The sequence below is a fragment of the Oryctolagus cuniculus genome, chromosome 11 (assembly GCF_964237555.1).
Source record: "Oryctolagus cuniculus chromosome 11, mOryCun1.1, whole genome shotgun sequence".
In the NCBI taxonomy this organism is placed as follows: domain Eukaryota; kingdom Metazoa; phylum Chordata; class Mammalia; order Lagomorpha; family Leporidae; genus Oryctolagus; species Oryctolagus cuniculus.
In genome coordinates, this window is record NC_091442.1 from 62,090,639 (window position 1) to 62,118,549 (window position 27,911).

A 27,911-nucleotide genomic window follows, 5' to 3' on the forward strand; every position below is an offset into this window, starting at 1 on the left:
GATACTGGACCAGAACTTGGATATTAAGTAAAGTTACAGAGTTAAGCTTTGAGTGAAAAGCACTTATTCTTGTTAAAAACTTCTTTGTGCCAGGCAATATTTTAGTATTTGTGCTACTTTAACAAATGTAATCCGTTAAACCCTATAATTCCTTATTGATAGTAACAGTGCTTCTGCATTGTTACTATCCTAATTATAGAGATGAGAGCATTAAAGCACAGAGGTAGAGCATTTTGCCTACGGTTATATATCTTGTCACCGAGAGGGTCTGGATTTCAGTGCATTAACCTCAGTATATCTTTTCAGTACTTGCATTTTTTTTAAACAAATTTGTTTTATTTATCTGAAAGGCAGAGTTGAGAGAGAGAGGGAGAGAGAGAGGGAGAGAGGGATGGAGAGAGATCTTCCATTTGCTGGTTCACTCCCCACATGGCTCCAATGGCTGGAGCTTGGCCAGGCCAAAGCCAGGAGCCAGGAGCTTCCTCCAGTCTCCCACATAGGTATAAGGCCTGTAATACTTGGACTATCTTCTGCTGTTTTCCCTGGTGATTAGTAGGGAGCTGGATTGGAATTAGAGCAGCTGGGACTTGAACTGGCAGCCATATGGGTTGCTGATGCTTGCAGGAGTTGGCTTAACCCATTAAACCACAATGCAAGTCCCAATGTTTGCATTTTTAAATATTCAGTACTACCATGGATTTTAAGACATTCTAGAGAAAAGAAGTTGGAGAATTTTTTCAAAGGAATGGGTCAAATAATCTGATGAGTTTTTCTGTGCTCAAACAGAGGTAGCAAGAATAATAATAAGCTTTTCCTACAGTTTGCAGGAGGTATCTGGATCCTAGCCGGTGCTTAGACCGCCTACTACTTATGAACCCAGTGGGGCTGGGGAGCCAGAGGAGACTGCAGGGGACAGTAAGTCCAGGACACCATTCCTTTAGGTTGGTTCCTAGATAGTGCAGGTGGAATGTGTGTGGGGTGGCAGGGTTCCCTAGGGATCCCTGGGCTGTGGTGATCTAGGGACTGGAGGATGTTCATGGATATGTATATGTCAAGTCTACAGTGAAGTGGGATTTTGAATAAAGCCTCTGGCATATTTCAAGCCAGAGAATGCAACCCTTTAACAAATATTTATTTGCTTATTGCATCCCAGGCACTTTTTTTAGACATTAGGGAGATGGCTATGAATAAAACACTAAGTCCATTTAGTCTTAAATTATCCAAGTAATCAGATGTAGTCTCAAAGCAAAGTCAAGCAACTTATGTCCTTGAATCAACTTTTTGTGGACCTACAATGCCATTTTTTTCCCTCTGTAGTTTGTTTCATTCTTCTGTTCTGTTCTCTGTTTTCTTTTGTCTCTGCTTGTCATAAGTTATTTAAGAGGCTTTGGGGATAGATAGACTTTGATGGAATTTTGACTCAACGACTTCTAAGCTGTTTGAATAAAATCAATATATGTAAACTTTCAGAGCCTTGATTTTCTTGTTTTGGAAACTATAAAGCCCTTTGGATTATTGTTGGAGAGTAAATAAATAATGAAGGTAATCAATAAATGGTAATCATAACCATTTCATTTTTATTTCTGCCTAAAATTTTGGCATGTACTCAGATAAAGATTATTTCTACAGACTTCGGTTCCAGTGCACAAGTGTTTATGAGTTATAATGTTGCTGCTCACAACCTAAGCCAAGTAGGAGTTTCAGAAAACACATAGGTTTGTAACTTTACAATGTGCATCACACTCCAATATGAGCAGAATTCTGGCTTCATATATAGGAGAATACTCAAGTATTGTTCTTCATGCTGTGAAAATATTTACATGTTGAATTTTTCACTTGGCTGCAAAGTTGTATCAATTGGGAAGTACAAGTTTCAAGAGAATTTTAAGATGGGAATTCCTTAGTTTCCACTTAGATATAATAGTGTACATAAGTACTCTTAAAAGGTACCACAAAAAAAAGACAATAATTATCCTGTTATAACTGAGAGATACTTATTCATATTAACATACAAAACATAGGTCAGCATAATTATTGGTATCATTTAAGTACCTGCTATGTGTCTGCTCTGTCATTCATGGTATCTGTAATCCTCATTGTTACCATGTAAGTTAGATATTAATTTATAGATAGGGAAATAAATATTCAGCAAGATGAGACTGACCGTTCGAAGACCCCCAAGATTCAATGCCTCAGCAGCTGTTTAGTGTGTAAAATGCCCATGTCACCTAGATCTTGTACCCACATCTTAAATTATTTCAAATCAGTAAATAATGAATGATTGCTATCAAAAATGCTCTCTGAGATGTCTTCACCATCTCCTTCTCAGACAGACTAATTCAGACACAGTGTCTTGTATCTGTGTGTATTCACTGATGATAAAGTAAGTATGGTCTGGAGAGGATGAGGTGTTTAAATGGTAGAGACCATGATCTTCTAGGACAGCTGTTGACAAATTATACTCTTGGATCAAATCTAGCCTGCAGCCTGTTTCGTAGATAAAGTTTTATTGAATGTAGTCATAGCCTTTGCTTCTGTGTTTTCTGTGACTGCGTTCCTGCTGCAGGGCATAGTTGAGTTGTGTCTTTGCCTGCAAAGCCTAAACATTTACTGTCTGGCACTTCAGATGAAAATATTTGTTGACCCCTGCTCTCAAATTTCAGGAGCAGGAGACTTTGCGTTGTTATGGGAGAATCAAAGAAGGCTTTAATGAAAGAAGTGGCGTTTGCTTTGGAACTGAGAGATGGATGGACTTTGGTTAATTGGAGAGAGTATTTGGTCATCGTAAGTGATTCAAACTCAAAAGCAGGCTCATGGATAAATACAAAAGCCTGCTGAAGTATAAGGATCATATTACTGTGTATAATTTATACAATGGCATAATCATTTTTCTGTAAGTGTACTTTAGATATACTGCAAGTATTCATCTACAGCACTGGTTCTTTTTAATATACCTTAAAAATTTTCAACTGACACACAAAAATTGTACATATTTGTGTATCATGTGATGTGTTAATCCATGTTGATACCACAAAATGTCCTATCTGGGTATCTGTTTCCTCAAACATTTGTCTCTCTATGATGGAGACATGCATCCTTTCTTCTTTTTTTTTTTTTTTCAGATAAATATGCAGTACACTGTCATTATCTATCATCACCCTACTGTGTAATAGGACACCAGAACTTCTTATTACTATCTACCTATAACTTAGTACCTGTTAAATAACCTGACCTCATGCCTTCCTTTTCCCCACTCTATCCTGTCTGCAGACATTTTTAGATTCTACTTATGAGTGAGATTAGAAGTTCTTGTCTTTCTGTTTTTGGCTTACTTCATTTTTAAAAATATTTATTTATTTGAGAGGTAGAGCTACACACAGAGAGAGGGAGAGACAGAAAGGTCTTCCATTTGCTGGTTCACTCTCCAAATGGCTGCAAGAGCTGGAGCTGGGCGAATCCAAAGCCAGGAGCCAGGAGCCTCCTCTGGGTCTCCCATGGGGTGCAGGGGCTCAAGCATCTTCCACTGCATTCCCAGGCCATGGCAGAGAGATGGATTGGAAGAGGAGCAGCTGGGACACGAACCGGTGCCCTTATGGGATGCTGGTGCCGCTGGCCGAGGCTTAGCCTATTACGCCACAGTGCAGACCCTGGCTTACTTCATGTAACATGACCTCCAGTTCTACCCACGTTGTTGCAAAATGACAACGTCTCATCATTTTATGGCTGAGTAGTAGTCCGTTTGTGTACATGTGTCACATTTCCTTTATCCGTTTATCAGTGGCTGGATACTTAGGTTGTTTCTATGTTTTACCCTTTATGAATGGTGTTTTGAGAAATATGGGAGTGGAGATATCTTCTTTTTAATAAAGATTTATTTATTTTATTTGAAAGGCAGAATTAGAGATGGAGATACAAAGAAATTTTCCATTTGCTGGTGCACTCTGGGCCAGGTGAAAGCCAGAAGCCAGGAGTTGCATCTGGGTCTCCTGCTTGGGCCTTCTTCTGCTGCTTTTCCAGGCACATTATCTGGGAACTGGTTTGAGATTGGAGCAGCCAGAACTCCAATCAGCACCCATATGGGATGCTGGCATTGCAGGCAGTGGCTTAAACTGCTGCGCCACAACATCAGACCCAACAAGATGTCTTTTCAGCACACTGAGTTCATTTCCCTTGGATATATATCCAGCAGTGAATTTGCTAGATCATATGGCAGTTAGATGTGTAATCTTTTGAGTAATACCCATACTGTTTTCTACCATGGATGTGCTAATTTATATTCCCACCCAAAATGTACAAGATTTCTCTTTATTCCACATCCTTACTAGCCATTGTTATATTTTGTGTTCTGATATAGCCAGTTGAATTAAAGGGAAATGATGGCTCATTGTGGTTTTGATTTACATTTCCCTGATGATTTATGATGTTGAGCATTTTATCATGTACCTGTTGGCCATTTGTTTTTCTTTGAGAAATGTCTGTTTAGATCTACTGTCTGTTTCTATTGGGTTATTTGGGTTTTTTTTTTGTTTGCTTGGCTACTGAGTTGTTTGAATTTTGTCTGTATTCTGTGTATGAAATTCTTGTCAGATGTATAATTTGGAAATATTTTCTGCCATTCTGTAAGTTGGCTCTCCAATCTGTTGTTTGTTCCTTTTCTGTGTTGTTTGTTCCTTTTCTCTTTAGTTTGATGAAATCCCAATTGTCTATTTTTGTTTTATTTCTTGTGTTTTGGGGTCTGATCTAAAAAAAAAAATCCTTGTTCATTTGAGTGTTCTGAACCATTTCCCCTATGTTTTCTTCTAGTGTTTTTAAAGCTTTAGATTTTACAGTTAGGTGTTTAATCCATTTTGGATTGATTTTTAAAAGTGAGTCAAATTTGGTTAAATGTTTGAATCAATTTGTAAGCTATTTAAAATAAGAGTTTTATTTTACTTAGTTATCCACTCTGCTAACATGTACTCCATATGGAAAATCACCAATCTGGGATATCTATTCATTTGATAAAACTGATTATTTTTTATTGAGAGTAGAAGCTATTTTTCCCATGTTATATTTTCTCTGTACTTTCATAAATTTGAGAATGCTGGACACAGCACTTGCAAGTTTTCCTAATCATTGGTTATAGTAAAATAAATATAAGATATTTAGCACACAGCTAAAGGCCAGCTCTGTGCCAAGAGTTTTTTGTGTCTTATCTCATTAAAAATTGTAGTATGGGGTGTGCATTTGCGGAATAGCAGATTAAGCCAGCATTTGGAACACCTGCATCCCGTTTCGGGTGGCTCTTCTGCTTTAAACCCAGCTTTCTGTTAATGCGTCTGTGAGGCAGCAGATCATTGCCCTTGTTCTTGGGTCCATGACACCCATGTTGGGGACTCTGATGGAGTTTCAGACTCCTGATTTTGGCCTGGTCCAGCCCTGGCTGATCTGAGCATTTTGGAAGGGAATCAGCAGATGGAAGATCTCTGCTATCTCTCCCTCTCTCTCTATCACTCTGCCTTTCCAATAAATAGATGCATAAAAATTAAAAAAAAAAACAGTAGCCCAGTGTGATAAATGCTTTTATTCCTATATTATATAAAGTGAACTCTGAGAAACAAATGGATTAAATGATTGGCATAGGACTATGATGAAGAAATCGACTCTTAGAAACTCCTGGAGCTGGGCGCTATGCAGTGGTTAAGCCAGTCATTATGATACACACATCTCATACTGGAGTGCCTGGTGTGAATTTTGTTTCTGCTTCTGATCTAGCTACCTACTAATACATTCCCCTGAGAGGCAGGAGATCATTGATGGTTTAAGTACTTGCCACCCATGTAGGAGACCTGTCTGTCCCCAGCTGAGCCTTGCATTTGGGGAATGAATTAGAGAATGGAAGATTTCTCTCTCTCTCTCTCTCTCTCTCTTTCCCTCTCTCTCTCTCTGCCTTTAAATAAATAAATCAACTTTCCAGAAGTGACTATCATAATTTATTCCATTAGATGATGTAATCCTTTTCCAGTCAAGACATTGTGCCATATTGCTTTTTAGAATGTTGAGTCAGCTTTCATTACAAATTCTGCAAATTTTTTTTTTTTTTTGACAGGCAGAGTGGATAGTGAGAGAGAGAGACAGAGAGAAAGGTCTTCCTTTTGCCATTGGTTCACCCTCCAATGGCCGCTGCTGCTGGCGCGCTGCAGCCGGCGCACCACGCTGATCCGAAGCCAGGAGCCAGGTACTTATCCTGGTCTCCCATGGGGTGCAGGGCCCAAGTACTTGGGCCATCCTCCACTGCACTCCCTGGCCACAGCAGAGAGCTGGCCTGGAAGAGAGGCAACTGGGACAGAATCCGGCGCCCCGACTGGGACTAGAACCTGGTGTGCCGGCGCCGCAGGCGAAGGATTAGCCTAGTGAGCCGCGGCGCCGGCTGTCAAATTCTGCAAATTTTCATTCAAAGTGCTGACATTTAATGGAATCTGAGCTCTGTGCCCTCTGTTTCCTTTCTGTCTCTGTCACTTTCCGTTCACAACTCTTTTCCTCTTTGCATTTCCTGTTAGTGGTTAGCAATTTGTAATTTCCTTTTTTCCCTCTTTATTTTTTGTAATGTCTTTTTCTAGTAGTCATATAGGTCCTGGTTACCTGTTGCATAGTCTCTTTGATGCGGCAATAGAGTGCTTGAGTGCATGTTCTTAAAGCAAAGGCTGCTTTCAGAGGAAGAAGAATCAATGCAGTTTAATACCAGTAGTCTCCTTTATCCATGAGAGACACGTCCCAAGGTCCCCAAGGATTGCCTGAAACCTTCAATAGGATCTAGCTTTTTACATGCTTTTTCCTCAGGCATACACATCTATCATAAGTTTTAATTTATAAATTAGGTAAAATAAGAGATTAACAACAGTAACTAATGGTGAAATAGTACAGTTATAACAATATGCTATACCAGTAGTTATGTGAATCTCTTATTATACCATAGATATTAGCAACTTCAGCATACTTTTTTGCTTTTCTTGTTAAATTGAGAACTTTCACCTTTCACTTAGCAGAAGCATTTACTTTTTGGCTTATCTTTGACATGTCTGAATTGCCAGTGTCATCAGACTGTACTGTAAGACCATTATTAAGTAAAAGAAGAATGACTTGAAAAGGGGCACTGTCATACTACACCATTGATCTTGTGCCCAAGAAGGCTACTGAGTGACTTACGAGTGTAGGACACACAGTCTAGACAAGCTGTCCCAAGAAGGACGGAGTAGAATAGTGCAAGATTGCACCAGGCTACTCACAATAGCACATGAATGAAAACATATGAATTGTTCATTGATTTTTAGAATTTTGTATTTAATAGCTTTGGATTGAGCTGAATTTAAAAAGGGACAGCAAAATATAGTTTTAAAAACTTTGTTTTATACCATTGTCAAACCAATGGTGAAGAGTGTTATATTACTATAGTTTAAAGATCAGTGATTACTTTAAAACTTACTGTATATGGATGAAATGGTCATTTTTATATTCAATTTTTGTTTATAGTTATTACCTATTTCCCACTAAACTAGAGTCTTTTTGCTTTTTACTTGTTAATCTTCTTATTTGGTGAAAAAATAATAAATACATAAATAATTAAATACATGGGGCAGCAGGTACTGATAGGATGTGACAAAATAATAAATAGACAGGAAAAGGTGAATGATTCAGAGGAAGCCTCAGGCAGTCTAAGGACATGTAACTCTCTTGGCCCCCAATGGGCTGCATTAGCATCTCTGGAGAGTTACCTGGCCATTTATCCCAAGGGGAGAACATTAATTACACATAGTGGTGACCTGGTGTAATAGGATTTACAGATATCAGATATAAAGCTCATATAAAATTATTTCCTATTTTATCATTTCTTAAGTAATAAATGCTGTTAATTTAAAGAAAAATACTTTAGCGAGGAAATGTGAATTTTAATTGGTTTCTATTTTATTTTCATTAATGACATGTATTTATTACTATGTCTCAGTAAGATACCCAGGTCTGTTACCTACATTTATTTTCAAATGGTCTCTCCCAAATTGAAGGGATGTATCAATAATGTATAAAATATTTTAAATGCCTAGAAATCTAATTATGACTTCATTAGGATACTTCAGTGTTTATGCTCAAGATTATTATGCATATTTGATCTGTAACTTTCACTGAAGAATGAATGTTCCATCCAACTTTTTTAGTCTACAAGCTATTTTAAATTATTTCCCATTTTATTAATTCTCATATTTTATTAGTAATACTTAATGTCTGTTCAGTTATACATTTGGATAATGACTTGTGTTCTATGAAATCTAAATTTAAATATATAATTTTTGGTATCTGAAGGATTTTCAAAAGGATTTAAACAGATTTTTGAAGTTGGAAAAGGAGGAAGAGAAATTAAACTTGGTGCTGGTTTGGGGTCATGGGATCTTTTACTTGTATCACTTCACATAATCTGACGATCTCAACAGTCCTATAACCTGGGCATGGTCATCACCAGTGTGGGATGGAAAAGTAGTATCTGATGGTTCAGGTGAGTTAGGTAACAAAGCTGTGTGTTTCCAGCACCCACAAATTCCCCTGAATTCTATATTGTCTCCCTAGGTAAAATCAAATTCTTTCTCTTTGCACACACATTGCATTTGTAGAGAAGAAGGAAATTTTTTGGACAATAAACAAGAGATACTTAAAGTATTTTTTTAAAAAATATTTATTTATTTATTTGAAAGAGCTACACAGAGAGAGGAGAGGCAGAGAGAGAGAGAGAGAGAGAGGTATTCCATGCGCTGGTTCACTCCCCAACTGACCACAATGGCTGGAGCTGCGCCGATCTGAAGCCAGGAGCCAGGAGCTTCCACCAGGTCTCCCACATGGGTGCAAAGACCTAAGGACTTGGGCCATCTTCCACTGCTTTCTCAGGCCATGGCAGAGAGCTGGATTGGAAGAGGAGCAGCCAGGACTAGAACCAGCGCCCGTATGGGATGCTGGTACCCAGGCTGGGGCGTTAACCTGCTGTGCCAGAGCGTAGGCCCCAATACTTAAAGTTTTGTACTTTTTTTTTTTTTAAGACAGGCAGAGTTAGAGAGAGAGCGAGAGAGAGAGGGAGAGAAGGGTCTTCCTTTTCCGTTGGTTCACCCCCTAAATGGCCACTATGGCTGTGCTCTTCATCAGTCTGAAGACAGGAGCCAGTTGCTTCCTCCTGGTCTCCCATGGGGTGCAGGGCCCAAGCACTTGGGCCATCCTCCACTGCACTCCCTGGCCACAGCAGAGAGATGGACTGGAAGAGGAGCAACCGGGACAGAATCTGGCGCCCCAACCGGGTCTAGAACCCCCGGGTTCCAGCACTGCAGGCGGAGGATTAGCCAAGTGAGCTGTGGCGCAGGCCAGTTTTGTACTTTTAAAATGTATTCATTATTAAAAAGAACATCATATTTTTGGGATGGGCATTTTGCAGAGTTGAAAATGCTGTTTGGAACACCCACATCTCTTATCAGGATGCCTGGTTTGAGTCCCAGCTCCTCTGTTTCTGATCCAGCTTCCTGTTAGTGCACACCATGGGTGCAGTGGTGATGATCATTTACTTGGGTCCCTCCAACCAAGTGGGGAACCCGGATAGAGTTCTGGGCTCCTGACTTTGCCATGTCCCAACTCCAGCTGTTGCTGGCCTTTGGGGAGTGATTCAAAGGCTGCCTTTTGAAGAAATAGCATACAAATAAATCAAATTTTTGCAAAACCAAAATAAAATGCCAGAACTTCATTATGATTTTAAATTCAATGTAAGAATTGATCTTAACCCATTTTAAAGGGATTTAGGAAGTCCCTCATTATGAGCAAGTTTTTTTCTTAACTTTCATCCCATTATAAGAAACTTGCAGATGCCCTAATGAAATTATAGCATATATGTTTAAACATGTGTTTCATTCATAGTAACCCATAATTCCAAAATGCATGATTGCAAATATGAAGCAGTGGTGTCTAACAAAACATATCTTGTTATCACGTTTTATCTTAGCTCAGGCTGCTGTAACAAAACGCCATAGACTGAGTAGCTTATAAACAATAGATATTTATTTCTCACAGTTCTGGAGGTTGGACAATTCACAGTATTGTGCCAGCAGATTCAGTGTCAGGTGGGCCCTTGGCTGGGCTGTGTCTTCACATGGCACAAGTAGGAAGGGGCTCTCGGGAGTCTTTTGTAAGGGTGCTGATAGTGTCTAGTTCCACTGTGATTGGGACTTTCTCTTTACAGTTGTCAAGAGAATCTGGTTCAGGCATGGCAATTAAAGTATTTCTTTCTTGACTCCAAGAAGATAACTTACCTGGGAAGTTTGGGAAAATTATGAGAAAAAAAGATACATTCGAACTACTCACTGAGTAGTATTTTACAGAAAAGAGTGCTCCACTGTTAACACGTGTACAGACTGAGATCATCTACTTTTATGACAATCTCTAGTATTTAAACTTTTGTTTAAAGCCAAGTGTCTGAGAGCAATAATTCAAACAAGGAGAAATTACATAAATCAGGTATTCCAATATCCAAGCGACTTTTTTCCATAAAATCAGAACTAGAAATGTTGAAAACATGCTAGGATTATGATAAGGCCTATACTAAACAAATATGATACACAAATGAAAGATCAATTTGGGTCTGGAAGTAGCATGTGTTGATAGTATCTTGGAGTGAGAAATGTTTTTACGTGAACAATTTGTCTCCTAAAAAGGATCGCGTTTAATAATCAGATCATCAGTGACTTCAAAGGAAATGATTTGAGTGTGCTCTTAATGTTCTTAAAAGACATAATAATAATAAAAGATGGCAGAAATGCCAGGATTTTTTAAAATTTATTTTATTATGGAATAAAACTTTATGTAGAAAATCATACTTCTTGGCCTGGTCAACTGTATGGTTTGGATGCATTTCTATCAAAATTCATGTGTTGACACTTATTGGCTAATGTGATAGTATTGTGGATGGAATTAATCATTGAATTAAGTTATGAATGGAATAAAGGTTTCATGCACCCTGGCTCTCTTGTCCTCCTTCCTCTGCCTGTGAGGGTGCAGTGTTCCTCTTCTGGAGGATGTAGCAGCAGTGGAGGGAGGAGAGGGACCCTGCTCCAGACATGGAACCTTCTGATGCTGGACCTCCCAGCTTCCAGAACCATGAGAAATAAACTTAAATTCTTTATCAGTTACCAGTTGATTGTATTTTGCTTGGAGCAGCATGAATGGACTGAGGCATAAGGTAGCCACCTTCTTTCTACTCTGCTGAGAAGGCTCCCAAATGCCTGGAAGTCTGAAAATAGAAACACATAAATGACATAAGGTCCCAATTTTCTCGAATAATTTTATTTCAAAAATGGCAGTGATCACGAATAACATTTTTTTTCCCTGCAATTGACATTAACTTTTAACTTTTGTTTCTTTATACTTTCTTGGAGTAGGAATTTTCTGATAGGATTGAAAACATGTATTTTCAGAGAGAAATGTGTGTCAGGATTGGCAGTCATTCAGATGCTCACTTGGCCACCTGTGTGAAATCAGCACACCAACGTGCCACTGAGTAGTCACAGGATTGTATCAATAATCACACCTGCAGGAGTTCTTTTGTGGCTCTGCGCTTTGCACCGCCACGCTACGGATGGCAAAATTGCTAGTGGCCCCAGAAATTTACCCCTGGCCTATTGTGAACTAGAGTCTTAATCTACATCAGACATTGTAAATGTACATGGCAGTGTTTCTGAACTCACTTTCCTCGTAAGAGATGCAGGTTTCTCGCTGTGAGTTCCTGTGTCAGACACTCCAAAGGGAACCTGTTGGAGCCTGCTTGTTGCCTCATCTTGTACCCTGACCTGGTTCGTGCTCCATGACTTAACACTGTTGGATCTTGGCATTAACTCTGGCCAGGACCTGGTGACTGTTCTCTGAGTCGTCCTTCAGATTTTTTGGAAGGGGAAACTAAAAATAATAGTCATGGGAACCTAATAGCTCCCAGAAGCCTGACTGACAAAAAGCGTAAAGGACAAACAAACAGTGTGATGCCTAAAGTAACTGGCTTGCTGCTTTACCTCCCCAGGTCTGTAACCTTTAGGGATAAATAGAGTAGGGAGTTCATTGTTCAGCATTTCACATGGCCTATAACAGAAAAGTGGGAGCAGTTACTAAATAGCATTTACTGAAGGTGGGAAACAGCCTGAGAATACCTATGTAGCATCAATTTGTTGGATTCTTTTCTTTTGCTTCCAGCCAAAGCACTTTATCATTTACTTTGAGCAAAACTAAATAAAATTAGTCAACAACAGCAAAAACTCATGTGGTTCAGATATTTAGGGAAGATCAATAAAATGTCGAGATTTGTATTTGTTTTCTATGAGTAAGTTCCTGCTTTAAGAAATGTTCTAAGTTGATTTTTAGGTGACCTTACAGACTGAATTGTTGAAAGTAACCCTATGTTCTTGAGTCTTCTTAACTCGATTTCTTAGTTATTCAGTTGTCTCAGCTCAGCTGTTTGAGTAAACATAAGGGACGCTCAATACAATAAGGAAAACTGGGCCACTTTTATTCTGGATAAAATGGTAGTTCATAGAAATTAGAGAAATTTCGCCGGCGCCGTGGCTCAGTAGGCCAATCCTCCACCTTGCGGCGCCGGCACACCGGGTTCTAGTCCCGGTTGGGGCGCCGGATTCTGTCCCGGTTGCCCCTCTTCCAGGCCAGCTCTCTGCTATGGCCAGGGAGTGCAGTGGAGGATGGCCCAGGTGCTTGGGCCCTGCACCCCATGGGAGACCAGGAAAAGCACCTGGATCCTGGCTCCTGCCAGGATCAGCGCGGTGAGCCGGCTGCAGCGGCGGCCATTGGAGGGTGAACCAACGGCAAAAGGAAGACCTTTCTCTCTCTGTCTCTCTCTCTCACTGTTCACTCTGCCTGTCAAAAAAAAAAAAAAAAGAAATTAGAGAAATTTTAACATTTTCAGGGGAAAGCCCATTATATGAGGAAGCTATGATACATGTCAGTCTATTCCCGCAGTTTTTTGAACATTCATTATGTAAAAGGTAACTAGAACTTAGTTCTACTAATGTACTTACTAGCATATTTTCTAGCATCATTACCCAGATGAAAATCATATGCTGCTTGAGGAATTTCCTAAAATAAGTGAGGTTTTATGGGTTCTAATTGTTATATATTGTGGCATAAATGCATTCAATGGATAAGTGGCAGAGTAACTTTATTAAATAGTTCTCTATATTTTTCCAATGAATGGCTTTTCAGGTTAATATTATAGTGTGAAGACAAAATCGCTTCTTTATTTTAGTATGTTTGTTAGACCTATTTCTTCATCAAGTAAGGAATAAAATTGTTCTATCTGCCTGTATTTTTGGGCTAGTCGGCACATTTTTTTTTTAAGATTTAGTTATTTTATTTGAAAGTCAGAGTTACACAGAGATAGGAGAGAGAGAGAGAGAGGTCTTCATCCAATGGTTCACTTTCCAATTGGCTGCAATGGCCGGAGCTGTGCCAATCTGAAGCCAGGAGCCAGGAGCTTCTTCCAGCTCTCCCACGCAAGTGCAGGGGCCCAAGGACTTGGGCCATCTTCTACTGCTTTCCCAGGCCATGGCAGAGAGCTGGATCGGAAGAGGAGCAGCTGGGTCTCGAACTGGTGCCCATATGGGATGCCAGTGCTTCAGGCCAGGGCATTAACTTGCTGCGCCACAGCGCCAGCCCCTGCACACTCTTAATCATGTGAATTTAATAACAGAGTTAATCTACATTTGTAAGATTTTTAAATGCAACATGCTTTCTTCTTAATAGCTATGTGCACAGTCTTATGCATCATTATTATCATAGTACTCATAAGGTGCTCCTGGTCTTGGACAGGTACTTGACTATAGTCTGCAGTCTCTATTCAGACAATGCCTATGTTCAAGATTTCACAAATCCATTTTATTATGGATGCCATTTTAGTAGAGCTATTCCTGGCAGTGGGATTTTTTGAAGCACCATTTAGGAAACGTTTGTTTGTGGAAAACATTTGTTTATTTTGTGGGATTTGTGGAAAGACTTTTGTATTTATAGACAACTGGCGTTTTGAAAATATTATTTATAAAGCCCCTCCCCACACATATCTAAAGAGCACTTAAATTTGGACTTATTTTTCAAAACTCTAAACATGTGACCTATTCCCTGGTATTGTACAATGGATGTCCAAATAGGTCACTCCTTCCTTGGATTCATAATAAAGTGACAGACATCAAGATCATATGGTTTACTGAAGTTTTAATACTGATATAATGAACAATAATCACAGTAGAATCATAAATAGAATTATTGAAGTGGGAATTAATTATTGAGATCTGGAATATAGTGTAGTGGACTCAAAATAATTTTAGCCAAATTGGTCCATAGGTACTAAATGAACATATAGTAATGTGAAACCTCTATGGTTTATCTCATGGAATCTTTATCTTCTCAAATCTAGGTTTTTTTTTTATTTTTTTATTTTTTGACAGGCAGAGTTAGAGAGTGAGAGAGAGAGACAGAGAGAAAGGTCTTCCTTTTGCCGTTGGTTCTCCCTCCAATGGCCGCCGCGGCAGGTGCGCTGCGGCCGGCGCACCACGCTGATCCGAAGCCAGGAGCCAGGTACTTATCCTGGTCTCCCATGGGGTGCAGGGCCCAAGCACTTGGGCCATCCTCCACTGCACTCCCAGGCCACAGCAGAGAGCTGGCCTGGAAGAGAGGCAACTGGGACAGAATCCAGTGCCCCGACCGGGACTAGAACCCGGTGTGCCGGCGCTGCAAGGCGGAGGATTAGTCTAGTGAGCTGCGGCGCCAGCTCAAATCTAGTTTTAATTGTCACAAAAAGCACTAATTTTTGCTGGTGTATTGATCCCCCTTATTTCTGTGGGTTGCTATATCACACATAGAAGCATTCTAAACTTTGGGGTTCATTTGCTAGTAAAAGCTGTTCATTATAGTTTCATTTCACTGTTGTTAACTAGCTGACCCGGTTTTCTTTCATTCTGAGTACATTTTTCTCTCTCATAGAAGACAAGACATTTAGTAAGTACTGCAGGAATGCTCCCCAAAATATATTGAAACCATTTCCTGACATCTGTAATACAAATTACCTTTCATTTTATAGCCACAGTGTCGCAGTTTGTAGCCATATGGCTGTATGGCTTAATTATCAATAACATTTATGTGCTTATCTGCTACACAACTCAACATCTCTAAATCATCTTTCTCATCAAGTTCTAAAGCTTTATTCTTCATACCATGCACTCATGCAATTATTAAACCATGTGACTAACATATTGTGGATTTCAAACTATGGATACTTAATACTTTTATGTCAATTATATTTTCCTGTAATTTGGTTGCAAAACACCATCAAAACTGATGAAGGAGAACCCTCAATGCTGGGTCCCTAACCAATTACCAACACTGGGATGGTAGGAAAAAAAGAGGTGTTTATTGCAAAGCGCTGATCAAGGAGCCAGGAACTATTACTTAATTGCTAGGTTCCCTGAGGGCTTAGGGGTAAAGTTTCTTATAGACTGAAGTTGGGGCCGAGAAGTACATGTTTAGTTCATGTCTAAGATCCTGGTTGGTCTGGACTGCTTATGGCCCCCCTGCCACTGATCAGCAATTTCATGTTCTTTAGGGAATTTTGATGATGTCAGGGTGGGCTCCAGTCAGTGTAGGGGTTACCTGCAGGTAGTTATCCTTTACAGGGGCCTGGAGTTCCTGGAGAAGAAACCTCTTAACACAAGATGGAATATTAAGGTGTTATCTAGATGGGAGATACATGACTTCATGAGGCTGTGTCCAGCTGCACAACTCCCTCAATTCAGTGAGATAAGTTTGGTAAGAGGTCGATAGGCAGTCATAAAAGAAGGGTGAGGAAACTTTAAGATCAAGGATAGAGGCTGGGAGACTGGAAGCCTTGGACCCGATAAGTGCATCCAAAGCCCTGCTGAGGGTCCTGATCTCCATTTCATTTCATTCTTTCTAGCATGCTTGAGACCTGTGAAATTGAAATATGCTTCTGAATTTGGTGATAATCACTCATTTACAGTAAAATTTTGGAATATTATATTCTTGATAATAGACTGATATTTTACTTGGAAATTACCTACATTTTCTATAGAATATATGTTAATATAATTTCATGATTTTCTCAGATCTCTGTATATTCTATTTGTAATGCCTTATTACAAGAAAATTTCCTCAGATGCATTTTATTTCTCAACTGCCTAATAATTGAGATACATCTAAAGTGAGCACTTCATCTTTTAGAATGACTTCTCATTTTAACATGAAAATCTTACCAAATATTTTTATTCAATTGGACATTTAGGTTATGCTTAATCTAGTTTGCAAGGTATTTCCTGTATTCTTTCAGATTTGTAAGATTCAAACAAAGGGAAATTTAAATTCCAAGTTTGCATTGAGGACTTCATTTTAGTGTTGTGTAGTGGATTATATTACACAATCTCCCTGTACAAAATTAAATACTACAATCAAAGAAATTTAGATATTATTAATCCAAAAATCTTATCCAGTGAATTAATCCTCCTGAATCAATGAAATGACATAATCCAGCTTCAATTAACATATTTACCAGGCATACAGGGAATTCACCACATTGCAAGTTGCTCATTTTTTTTCTTAGCTAGTTTCATTTGTTTGTAAGTTTATTTTAGTATTATCCCAAGAGGAAATTTAACTGTGAGTTTCATTCTTTGAGTTACTAATATTTGTTAAAATGCATGAATTAGAAACATTCAGGCCGGCGCTGCGGCTCAATAGGCTAATCTCCGCCTTGCGGCGCCGGCACACCGGATTCTAGTCCTGGTCGGGGCGCCAGATTCTGTCCCAGTTGCCCCTCTTCCAGGCCAGCTCTCTGCTGTGGCCTGGGAGTGCAGTGGAGGATGGCCCAAGTGCTTGGGCCCTGCACCCCATGGGAGACCAGGAGAAGCACCAGGCTCACTGGCTTCGGATCAGCGCAGTGCGCTGGCTGCAGCATGCCTGCTGCAGCGGCCATTGGAGGGTGAACCAACGGTAAAGGAAGACCTTTCTCTCTGTCTCTCTCTCTCACTCTCTAATTCTGCCTGTAAAAAAAAAAAAAAAAAATTCATATCAGATAATCAGGTTGCTGACTTCCCTCTGAATTTGTTCCTGTCCACTGAGCCAGTGAAGGTAGCCACCATGTGAGCAGGGCTGAATAAGTCACAAGATCAGTATGCATAGTATGCATTTATTGATAAGTGTGTCCAACTGTGCCCCTTAAATATGAATGATTATGGAGTGTTGAGCAAAAACCTTGGAGATGGAAATGCTACTTGACCTGATTTGATCATCACCCACTGAATACATGTATCAAATGTTCATATTTTACTCCACAGGTATGTACAATTAAAGTAAAAATGTAAAAACTCATCACCAGCAACAAAAGGAAGTGGTGGGCACTTTAGTTTGATTTATCAAAAACTCAGTTGGTTGGCTACATTGACACCTGCAAATGGTAGCAACTGGGCTGGCAGAAGAGTACAGCATGTACCTAAAACAAACAATTGTGATTATGATTTACATTTATTGAGTGTCTACTGCCTCAGGCACTATATTAAACATCTTATATGCATTATCTTATTAAATCCAGGCAATAGCAGGGACCATTATTACTTCCTTTTTTTTTCTTAAGATTTTATATATTTATTTGAAAGGTAAAGTTACAGAAAGACAGGGAGAGACAGGGGGTTGCAGAACAGATCTTTCATCTGCTAATTCACTACTCAGTGGCTGCAGTGGCCAGGGTGGGCCCAGTCAAAAGCAGGAGAGTCCATCCAGATATCCCACGTCATGAGTGGTAGGGGTCCAAGCACCTGGGCCATCCTCTGCTACTTTCCCAGGCACATTAGCAGGGAGCTGGATCAGGAGAGGAGCAGCCAGAATTGGAACCTAATGCTAGTAGGGGATGCTGGCATTGCAGGCAGCAGCTTAACCTGCTATCCCACAAAACTAGCCCCTGTTGTTCTCTTTTTTATAGAGAAAAAATGAAGGCACAGTGACAGTAAGTGATTTATTAGAATTCAGTTAGCAAATAGAGACTGAATACTCTAGCCTAGGATTTCATATTTTAAGGTAATTAATTTATTTGAGAGAGACAGAGGTTTTACCTGCTGCTTCACTCCTGAGGGGCCCTCAATGGGCAGGACTGCTCCGGGCTGAAGCTGTAGCCCAGAACTCAATCCAGGTCTCATGTTGGCAGCTGGAAGCAAATCACTTGAACAATCACCACTGTAGCCCAGAGTCTTCATTAGTAGGAAACCGGATTCAGGAGCCAGGAATGGGGTGGGAATTGAACCCACGTACACCATTTTTGGACTTGGGAGTGTTAACAGATGTCTTAATGGCTAGGCTAAACACTCAGGCTGAGAATCCACATTTAACGCTTAGATCACTCTCAGCGTCTGAACCGTTCAGGGGCACTTGGAGACAGAATAGCTCCCTGACAGCAGGTTAGCTCTGCAGTTGAGTTCTGTGTAGACACTTAAGGGACAGAAAAGGGAGTGATCCTTGTCCTGCCAACATCTGTATTTCAAAACAGGTTAAGAAGCTAAAAGCATAAACAAATTGATTAGATCGTAGTTTGACATTACACAGGCTTCTTCCAGTTGAAGCCTCAAAGGCCCAGTGTGAGCTCTCCATTTTTATGCTTAGCATCCATGACGCATGGAAAGCTGTGTGGAAATGTCTTGAACAAAAATGTCTTGAGGATGCCCTAGTAGTAGCATTCTGAAGGGAGGGAGATGCAGCAAGGCCTTTCTGTTTGGATTTGTCTTGATCTTTCTATGTAGTGTTCTTTCCTTCCTGGGGTGGGGCAAGATCCTTTCTGTACTGTGGGTCTTACGACTTAAAATCAAACAGGGTAGGTCTGGTGGGTTCTTTATGTCCAACTCTTAAACAGAAAGGTGGGGGAAAGCTACAGTCGGAGTTTTCGGTTTTTGTGATTGGCATTGGGAAAAGGTGTTCTTGTTTCTGTGATCCACCTTGAGAGAGCAGAGCCTTCGTTTTTATTATGGTTGCCTCTGAGAAAGAATGAGAGGCAAAAATCAGGAGAAGGCCAGAGAGCAACTTTGCTAAGGAGGACTTTCGTTTGGAAAAGAATTTTCTGAACCCCAGCAGTACTGCCTTTGTTCCCTCCCCTTACTTTGAGTGGATTTTGATTTCTTGGAAACACAGATACCTGCTATGAAAAAAATCAAACTATTTATGTTATCCTAAGTTCTGTCAGCGTAAAAATCTCCGAGTGTTAAAGATTCATTTTCGAGATTTTAGAAGCAAAGCAAAACAGATTACCTTGGAGATTATTTACTGCTTCACATAAAAACCTTTTGCTCTGAAAAATCCAAATAGTGGCTGAATTTACGATGAGGTATGTTTATGAAAGATGGAACAAGTACAATATGGGCTATGATAGAATTAATATGAAGAAAACAGCTGGCAGCCAAGTAATGCTGCCTGTGAGTTTAGGGCACACTTTTTGCCCTGTGCCGCTCAGAGGTGATAGCATTTCTCTTGGCATTTCCATCAGCCTGGAAAATGGATGACTAAGGCTCTTCTAATTGTTTCTATTCTTGATTTCGTGAAAGGAATGACACGTGTAAACCCCACCCCCACCCCAAACTCCTCGTGACAGCAGGCTGGAAAAAGGTTGCATATCACCATTGGAAGGAGGTGAAGATAGGAAATTGGCAAGACAATGATTATGAACCTTGTAGCAGAGACAGATGTAGGAAGCAAGCATTTGTGAGAAAAATCAAATGTACAGTAAGTACACACCTCAGTAGGGAGCCATATAGGATTTATAGTTTTTATTGTGCACAATACTGCTTTTTAGAAAGTTGCCTTTCACACTCCTTTCTGATTTTATGGCCTTATTATTTTTCTGTTTTTTCAAAAGTTGATCAACTGATTACATTTTTTAAGACCAAATATAGTCTGTCTAGGATTCCTGGAACGGATGTAACTAACCTGAGATGGGTACGCTATTGAGGACAACTGGAGGTATTCAATTTTGCAGTCTTTCCTTCTAATAAGTCCAGTTCAAGATTTAATGCATATAATTGACCCTTTGCTCTCTGAGTCTGAACCCCTTTTTTTCTTATTGGGGCATTACATTCATACATTCTTGAATTTCCTAAGGCGATGATGTGCCTGTCATTGGGGTTAGATTATGATTATTCCAAATGCTAACTATCGATTACAGAAATCTCTGGGTCTCCAGTCCTTTATGAGTACTCAGGCACCTTCCCTGGGAAGAGGAGTTCTGGAATCCCAGTCCAGGAGCTGAATTCTAGCTGCTGTACATGGATTACATCTGTGACAGCTTCTAGATTGCCTGGACATCAGGCTCCATCCAATGGGACATGGTATGAGCTCTTCCTGTTCATTACCAGTGATTGTCATATGTCCTCTAATATTTAATCTGCTGTGAGTGCTTCATTCTCTGTGTAGCTATCTAATGGTCTTCATGTTCTACTGCAACTGCCAAGCTGCTAATTGTTTTCCTCCCATTCTTAGATTACAAGGGTGTTGAGAGGTGAACAGTGTAGATCATGTGACATAGCATACTTTGGTTTCAAATTTTAACATACAAAAGCATTAGCTTTTAAAATTTAACTTTTATTAAAATATGAAGAAATATATATACATATATGTGTATATATATATATATATATATATATGCTAGGAAAGTGTGATTTTTTTATCCTGTTAATGTTTTTCTGGGGAGTGGATTGGGATGGAGGTAGGGAGAGGGGATGGTACATAGCAATAGTTATTCACGTTATTTCAGTGATGGAAAGTAAGTTATATTTACTTTGAGGAAATCATGAATTTTAGTTATATTTACTGTATTTCTAAATATGTTTATAACGCTACCTCCCTTTTTCCATTCTGCCTTCTAATCACATACAGCTTTATATGCTCTCATTCTTCTCGTAAAAGTAAATATAAAATTAATGCTATCACCTTAAAACTCTACATTTGGAATGAAAGGTGGCGTAAATATACTATTTGCTCCGAAGTACTCTACTCTGAACTTGAAACTAGGTAAATGTGAGCTGGAAAACTATCTTTTAATGAAGGATAAACTAACACTAGACATGTCTATTTAATTATATGTTCAAACATTATTAACAACCTACTTATATGTTGCTGGGCTGCTGTGTAAGCCATTATAAGCTTTCTTTCAGGCTTAAAAAATAAGTTGTTGTTTCCACCTTACTGTTGTTCATTTAAGATAGATCACATAAGTTTGTCAAACATTTCAGCCACTGCATGTATTGATAAAATAAGTCACTCTGTAATTCTCTTTAACTGACATCAAATAGAATGGAGTGCCTGGTATGTGTTTTGTGCATTTTCTCTATAATTTTCTTATTATTAGCTTATATGAATTCATTATATATACTGTGTACTTTATATTTACATAATGCAAGTACCTTCTTTCAGGTTAAGGCTTTCTTTTTCATTTTCTAATGGTGTCTTTTGAAAAATAATTCTGAATTTCAGTAGTTGAGCTTAGCAGTTATTTCTGTTATGGTTTCTTTTGAAAATTTTATTCATTTACTTATTTTTATTTATTTGAAAGACAAAGAGACAGAAAAACAGAGAGCTCCCATCTGCTGGCTCATTCCCCAAATGTCTACAACAGCCAGGGCCGGGTCAGGACAAAACCAGAAGCCAGGAACTCAATTCAGGTCCCCCAGGTGAGTGAAAGGGACCTGACCTATCACCTTCTGCTCCCAAGAGTGTGCATTATCAAGAAGCTGGAATTGGAAGTGGAACCAGGACTCAAACCCAGACACTCCAATATACAATGCAGACATCCCAAGTAACACCTTAACTGCTGCACCAAATACTCACCCTTCTTTTTTGGGAGAACATTTTTCTCAACTCCAAGGTCAAACAGATGCTGTCTTAACTATTTCTCAGTATTATCCAATAGATTTTTCTCCTTGGATGGAAATTTTTTTAAAATATTTATTTATTTATTTGAAAGTCAGACTTACAGAGAGAAAGGGAGAGGCAGAGAGAGAGACAGAGACAGAGAGAGCACGAACAAGCATCCATCCACTGGTTTACTCCCCATATGGCCACATTGGCCAGGGCTGGACTTGACTGAAGCCAGGAGCCTAGAACTCCATCCAGGTCTCCCATGTGGGTGTCAGGGCCCAAGTACTTGAACTATCTGCTGTTTTCCCAGGCATGTTAGTTGCGAGCTAGATTAGAAACAGAGCATCCAGGATACCAATTGGGGCCCTTATGGAATGGCTGCATTGCAGGTGGCAGCTTAACCAGCTGTGCTTTAACCTGCTGTGGTACAAGGCTGGCCCCCATAGATGGAAACCTTTTGTATTTGGCACTAATACAGTCACCACTAACTATTTGTGGATGTTGAACACTGCTAATGGGGATAATGTAACCAAGGAACTGAATTTAGAATTTTAATTCTAATTTAAACAGCCTCATGTGGGTATTTGCTCTATCCCTTACACTAATATGTCTGGTGTTCATTATTTTGCATTGTGTGTGTGGGGAAAGTCTAGTGTCATATTTTCCCAGAATGACCAGTTGACTTAAAGCAATGCCGTGGTTCACTTGGTTAACCCTTTGCCTGTGGCACCAGCATCCCATATGGGTGCCGGGTTCTAGTCCCGGTTGCTCCTCTTCCACTCCAGCTCTCTGCTGTGGCCCGGGAGGGTAGTGGAGGATAGCCCAGGTGTTTGGGCTCCTGCCTGCATGGGAGACTGGGAAGAAGCACCTGGCTCCTGGCTTTGGATCAGCACAGCGCTGGCCGTAGTGGCCATTTGGGGAGTGAAACAACGGAAGGAAGACCTTTCTCTCTGTCTCTCTCTCTTACTCTGTCTATAACTCTGTCAAATAAAAAAAAAAAAGGCAATGTCTTTTCACTCTCTTTCTGTATATGTGTGTGTATGTGTGTATTTCTGGGATTTTTATTCTGTTTCTTGATGAATTAATATATCCTGGCATTCACACCCCATACAGTCATAATCAGTACAGTGTTAAAGTTAGTCTTAGTATTTAACAATACATATGCCCCCAGATTCCACCGTTATTCTGATTTAGAAATGACTTTATTATTCATGAACATTTCTTGAATCTTTAATATGCACTTTAAACAGATTTTCAAATAAAAACAACAATAATAATATTGATTGCTTTGCTGTTGGACATTTCTTGACTCTTTAACATACATTTTAGACCTTTTTCAAATAGAAAGTAATAATAATAATAGAATTTTTCCTGCATTACCATTTAATTTCGTTAAGATCTAGCTATACTTCCTGAAATAGGCTTCAAGAAATTCCTTTCCATGTCTGATGACTGAGTTTATTATTTGAGTTAATTTGTGTAAGACCTGGTCCTTTGTAATAGAAAGCCCCTCCATTGAAAGCATTTGATATTATACAGCAAACAGGAAACAGCAAATAAGTAATCAATGCCCAAAGAGTAAAACTAATTGAAAAGTGACTACTTATCAAGATTTCCTCTTGGGATATTTGATGGACTTAATGGGCTTGGACTTGGGGTTTCACAGACCAAAGTACTATGCAGTGATCACAAAACACCAGACCAGCCAGAGGGAAGTCTTAAAGATGGTGTGCCCTCCTGTGACCCGCTAACCTGTATCATCATTGTATCAGAAATATGCTTTCAGGAGTACACGCATTATACATGTGTGCACAGACACATACACACACAGCCGATGACTGCAAAGAAACCAGACTCCCTCTAAACTTGGCACTAGTATAGAGAAAAAATACCACCTAACGATTCCTGAGCAAGGAGCATTGCTCCCACATCTTTGCAGTCCAGTTTCGTATTCCAGGGTGGTTGAAAACATCAGCAGTTCACAATGTCTGTTAATACTCCAGGCCCTGGCAGAAGGAAATGCATACCCTCTCAACTAAGACTCTGGCTCAACCCAAATTTACAGATAATTCTCAGGTGATAAGGAGCCAAGTAATTCTAATTTATAAGGCATTATTAAAAAAAAAAAAAAAAACAGGAGAAACTGCAGGTCACAGAATCTGGTCTATAAAGACAGTAGATGGCAGTTTTTCTTTCTGCTGCAGTGGTTCATGACAAGTCCCAGTTTTGATGCTACTTCCCCTGAAGCTTTGTGGGCAAAGACAGACTAAAAACTTCCTTACTCCAACAGACTAATGTTTCTCCCTGGCAAAATTAATGACAAACATCAGAGGTAAAAAGACAAGTAAATAAAAATCAAAAGGCTGGTACATACACAAATATATAATAACTGCATAAAAACACAGCTTCATAATAGATACATACTCCATATAGCACAAAAAATGTAAATACTGGCCTAGTAAGCTTTATATACTTAGGAAAAAAGTCATAAATTTTTTCTAATTAAGTGTAAAATAAATTAAGGGATTTTTTTTTCACTGTTTGGGATCACATAATGCCACAGGAAATTATTTCTGGTTTAATTCACCAATTGTGTATAAATTCTCTTGAGTTCAGAGTCAGTCTATGAAGCTCGCACAGTGTAGGCAGTAGGAGACCTATAGGGAATGGTAAAATTGGTTTCATTTCTAATGAGGGAAAAGTTTTATTTACAAGACAGCTCAGCTGTGAAACTGGAATAAGAGCATGAATTAATTTAGAGACTCTGCATTTAAAGCCTGAATACTTCTAACAACTTCTCACCATGTTCTTGAAAATGGGGGGGGGGGAGCTATCATAAATGATATTTATAAATATTTGTAAATACTGTAAGTCTCTTGGCCGTGGTATACATTGAACTTCCACACGCTATGTATCCAGATGAACCATTTAAATCTGTTTTGCTCAGTAGGAAAGGACTTAAAAGTGTCTCCTAACCATGACCATGTCCCTTTCATCTTTGCCAGACTGTCTTCGCTCTTAATCTGACCAAATTGCCATCAGCTGTGAGTCTGAAAGTCCAGCAGCAAAATAATCAGAGGAGCAGGCATTCAGCCTAGTGGTTAAGACGTTTGTGTCTTACATTGGAGTGCCGGGGTTCAATACCTGCCTCCGGCTCCTGACTTCAGCTTCCTATTAATCCGACCCTGGGAGGCAGCAGATGATGGCTCAAGTAGTAAGGTACCTGCCACCTACTTGGGAGATCTGCATTGCGTTCCAGGCTCCTGGCTTATGGGAGGGGGAAGCCTAGTTCTAGCCCTTGAGGGCATTTGGGGCCTGAATGAGCACATTGAGCACTGGGTTGTCTCCCCTTCCCCCCCACTAACAGCCACCTCTCTCTATTAAATAAATCAAAATTTTAAAAATAAAAATCAAAGGCCAAATTAGCAGAAACCTGTACTGTGGACTTACTCTGAGCTCAGGAAAATGTTCTAATACTCTGACAGCAGAATATTCCCTTCTGTGCCAGGATAAGCTGCTGCTGTGAAGGGAGAAGACTCGAGGCTGGATGCTGGCCCCTTGTGTTTCAATCTGGCTCACTATGGAATCTGTTATGTGAGTGTAAGTGAGCCACTTCAGGTCCCGGAGTCTCACCATAGAAATGAAAATCTGTTTTATTTGTTTTCAAGTTACAAAGACCTGGTAATAACCTAGAATATATCTGCAAATACCCATTTGTATGGAATTAGACTAGGTTCACATTTTCACTTTTAAGTTACATCTTCTTCCCTTAAAAACAAAACAAAACAAAACAAAAAAACAGGGGTAGGCATTGAGCCTAGTGGTTAAGATGCCTGCATTGGATGTCAGAGTACCCAGGTGTGATCTCCACCTCGGCTTCCAATTCCCATTCCTACTAAGCAGACCCTGGCAAGGCAGCAGGGATGGTTCAAGTAATTGAGTGCCTGTCTTGCAGCTTCAGTGCCCAGCCTGGAGTCACTGCATGCTTTTGGGAGATGAAGCCTATTTCTGCCTTGAAACAAATCAGCAAATAAACAAAACTGTTAAAAACAAAGAAAATACCTCCAGGTACTTAAAAGAAGGCCAGAGAAAACTGTTCCTGAAATATCTAAACTGTTTCTTAGAATTTAACAAAAATAAGACTCTGCTATACAGTGCTTATGATTTTTGGTTTTATAAGCTGTGATTGTGTCTAATACATTCTTCTCTACCTCCCTTATGCTCTACTCCCATATGACAGTGTTTCTGAAACTGGGCTGCTAATAAATATATGATAAATTATAATAGAAAAAACATGAGGTATGAAATTTTACACATAATATAGCTCAATTAATTTAATTATTTTTTAATCCTCACCTTTAAATAATAATTCTATCACTCCAGTTTTTTTTTTACAAAGGAAATTATATAATAAAGTCTTTTCCCCCAAAGTGACAAGCTGTTTTATTTTTGGTTTATCAGTCTGCATTGACATGATTGCTATGTCTCCCTTCCTTTCAGTTTGAGTCTCAGTGGTGCTATAGGCATATATCCAGGTAAATAATGGTTTTACACTGTCTGAACTCCAGGCCACAGTTCATCAGACCAGAGGTCACATCACGTTAGGAAAAGAAAGAATATTTATTGAGGAGCTGCTATACAGTATTGAACTTGCCCCAGTATACACACACTTTGCATTTGGAATCCTGAGCCTTCCTTTTATTACACATTTTGATGCACTGCCCTTAATTTTTAGTCTCAACTCCTTCCCCTTCTTTTTTATTTATTTTTTACTTTTTTGACAGGCAGAGTGGACAGTGAGAGAGAGAGAGAGACAGAGAGAAAGGTCTTCTTTTGCCGTTGGTTCACCCTCCAATGGCCACCGCGGCCAGCATGCTGCGGCCAGTGCACCGCGCTGATCCGATGGCAGGAGCCAGGTACTTATTCTGGTCTCCCATGGGGTGCAGGGCCCAAGCACTTGGGCCATCCTCCACTGCACTCCTGGGCCATAGCAGAGAGCTGGCCTGGAAGAGGGGCAACCGGGACAGAATCCGGCGCCCCGACCGGGACTAGAACCCGGTGTGCTGGTGCCACAAGGCGGAGGATTAGCCTAGTGAGCCACGGTGCCGGCCCTTCCCCTTCTGATCATTCATTCAATGAGTCAAGGGCTGTCGTATGTTAGTCCCATCGAGGACGATGTCTCTGGGGCCAGGGCTGTGGCACAGCGGGTTAAGCCACTGTCTGTAATGCCAGCATGCCATATGAGTGCCAGGTCTAGTGCTGGCTGCTCCACTTCAGATATAGCTCCCTGCTTTAGCACCTGGGAAAGCAACAGAAGATGGCACAAGTGTTTGGGCCCCTGCACCCATGTGGGAGACCAGGACAAAGCTCCTGGCTCCTGGCTTCAGCCTGGCCCAGCCCTGGCTGATGTGGACATGTAGGGGGTGAACCAATGGATGGAAGAGCTCTCTCTGTCTCGCTTTCTGTCGCCATAACTCTGCCTTTCAAATAAACAAAAATCTTTAAAAAAAAAAAAAGATTGATGTCTCTGAATTTTGCTCTTTGTGAAATGACCTCTGTAACTTTCTCTAATCACTTGTGTTTCATGATTTGCTTTAATTGTCACTTTCTCTATGAAATTATGAGGGAGTCCTACCCGCAGCATTCAGTGCTTTCACAGAAACCTAACCCACCCATCTTACAGCTTTAGTGCATTTGACTGTAATAACATGCTTAGGTATCTGTCTCTCTCACTATGCAGTGAGAGAAAAACATACGATTTTAGTATGTGTAGGTTTGTTAACCCAGCACCTAGCTTAGGGACTGGCATATGATAGGTTCTTAATTACTGACTATATAAATGAATTAGTTAATTAACATCCCATCTAGTCTTTGATGTAGATTTTTACATGTGTAGGATAGAAAGAGAAATAATCTCTTAAGACGACATTAGATTCTCAAAAGACTTTTTTCTGTTTTTATTT

The 27,911-nt window shown here is 39.8% G+C and overlaps 1 protein-coding gene across 14 annotated transcripts in view; it reads left to right on the top strand.

Annotated features, from left to right (window-relative positions):
* The window catches only part of SLC16A7 (solute carrier family 16 member 7), a 212,630-nt gene that overhangs the window by 10,124 nt on the left and 174,595 nt on the right, over positions 1–27,911 (top strand). The gene's annotated exons all lie outside the window — the stretch shown is intronic.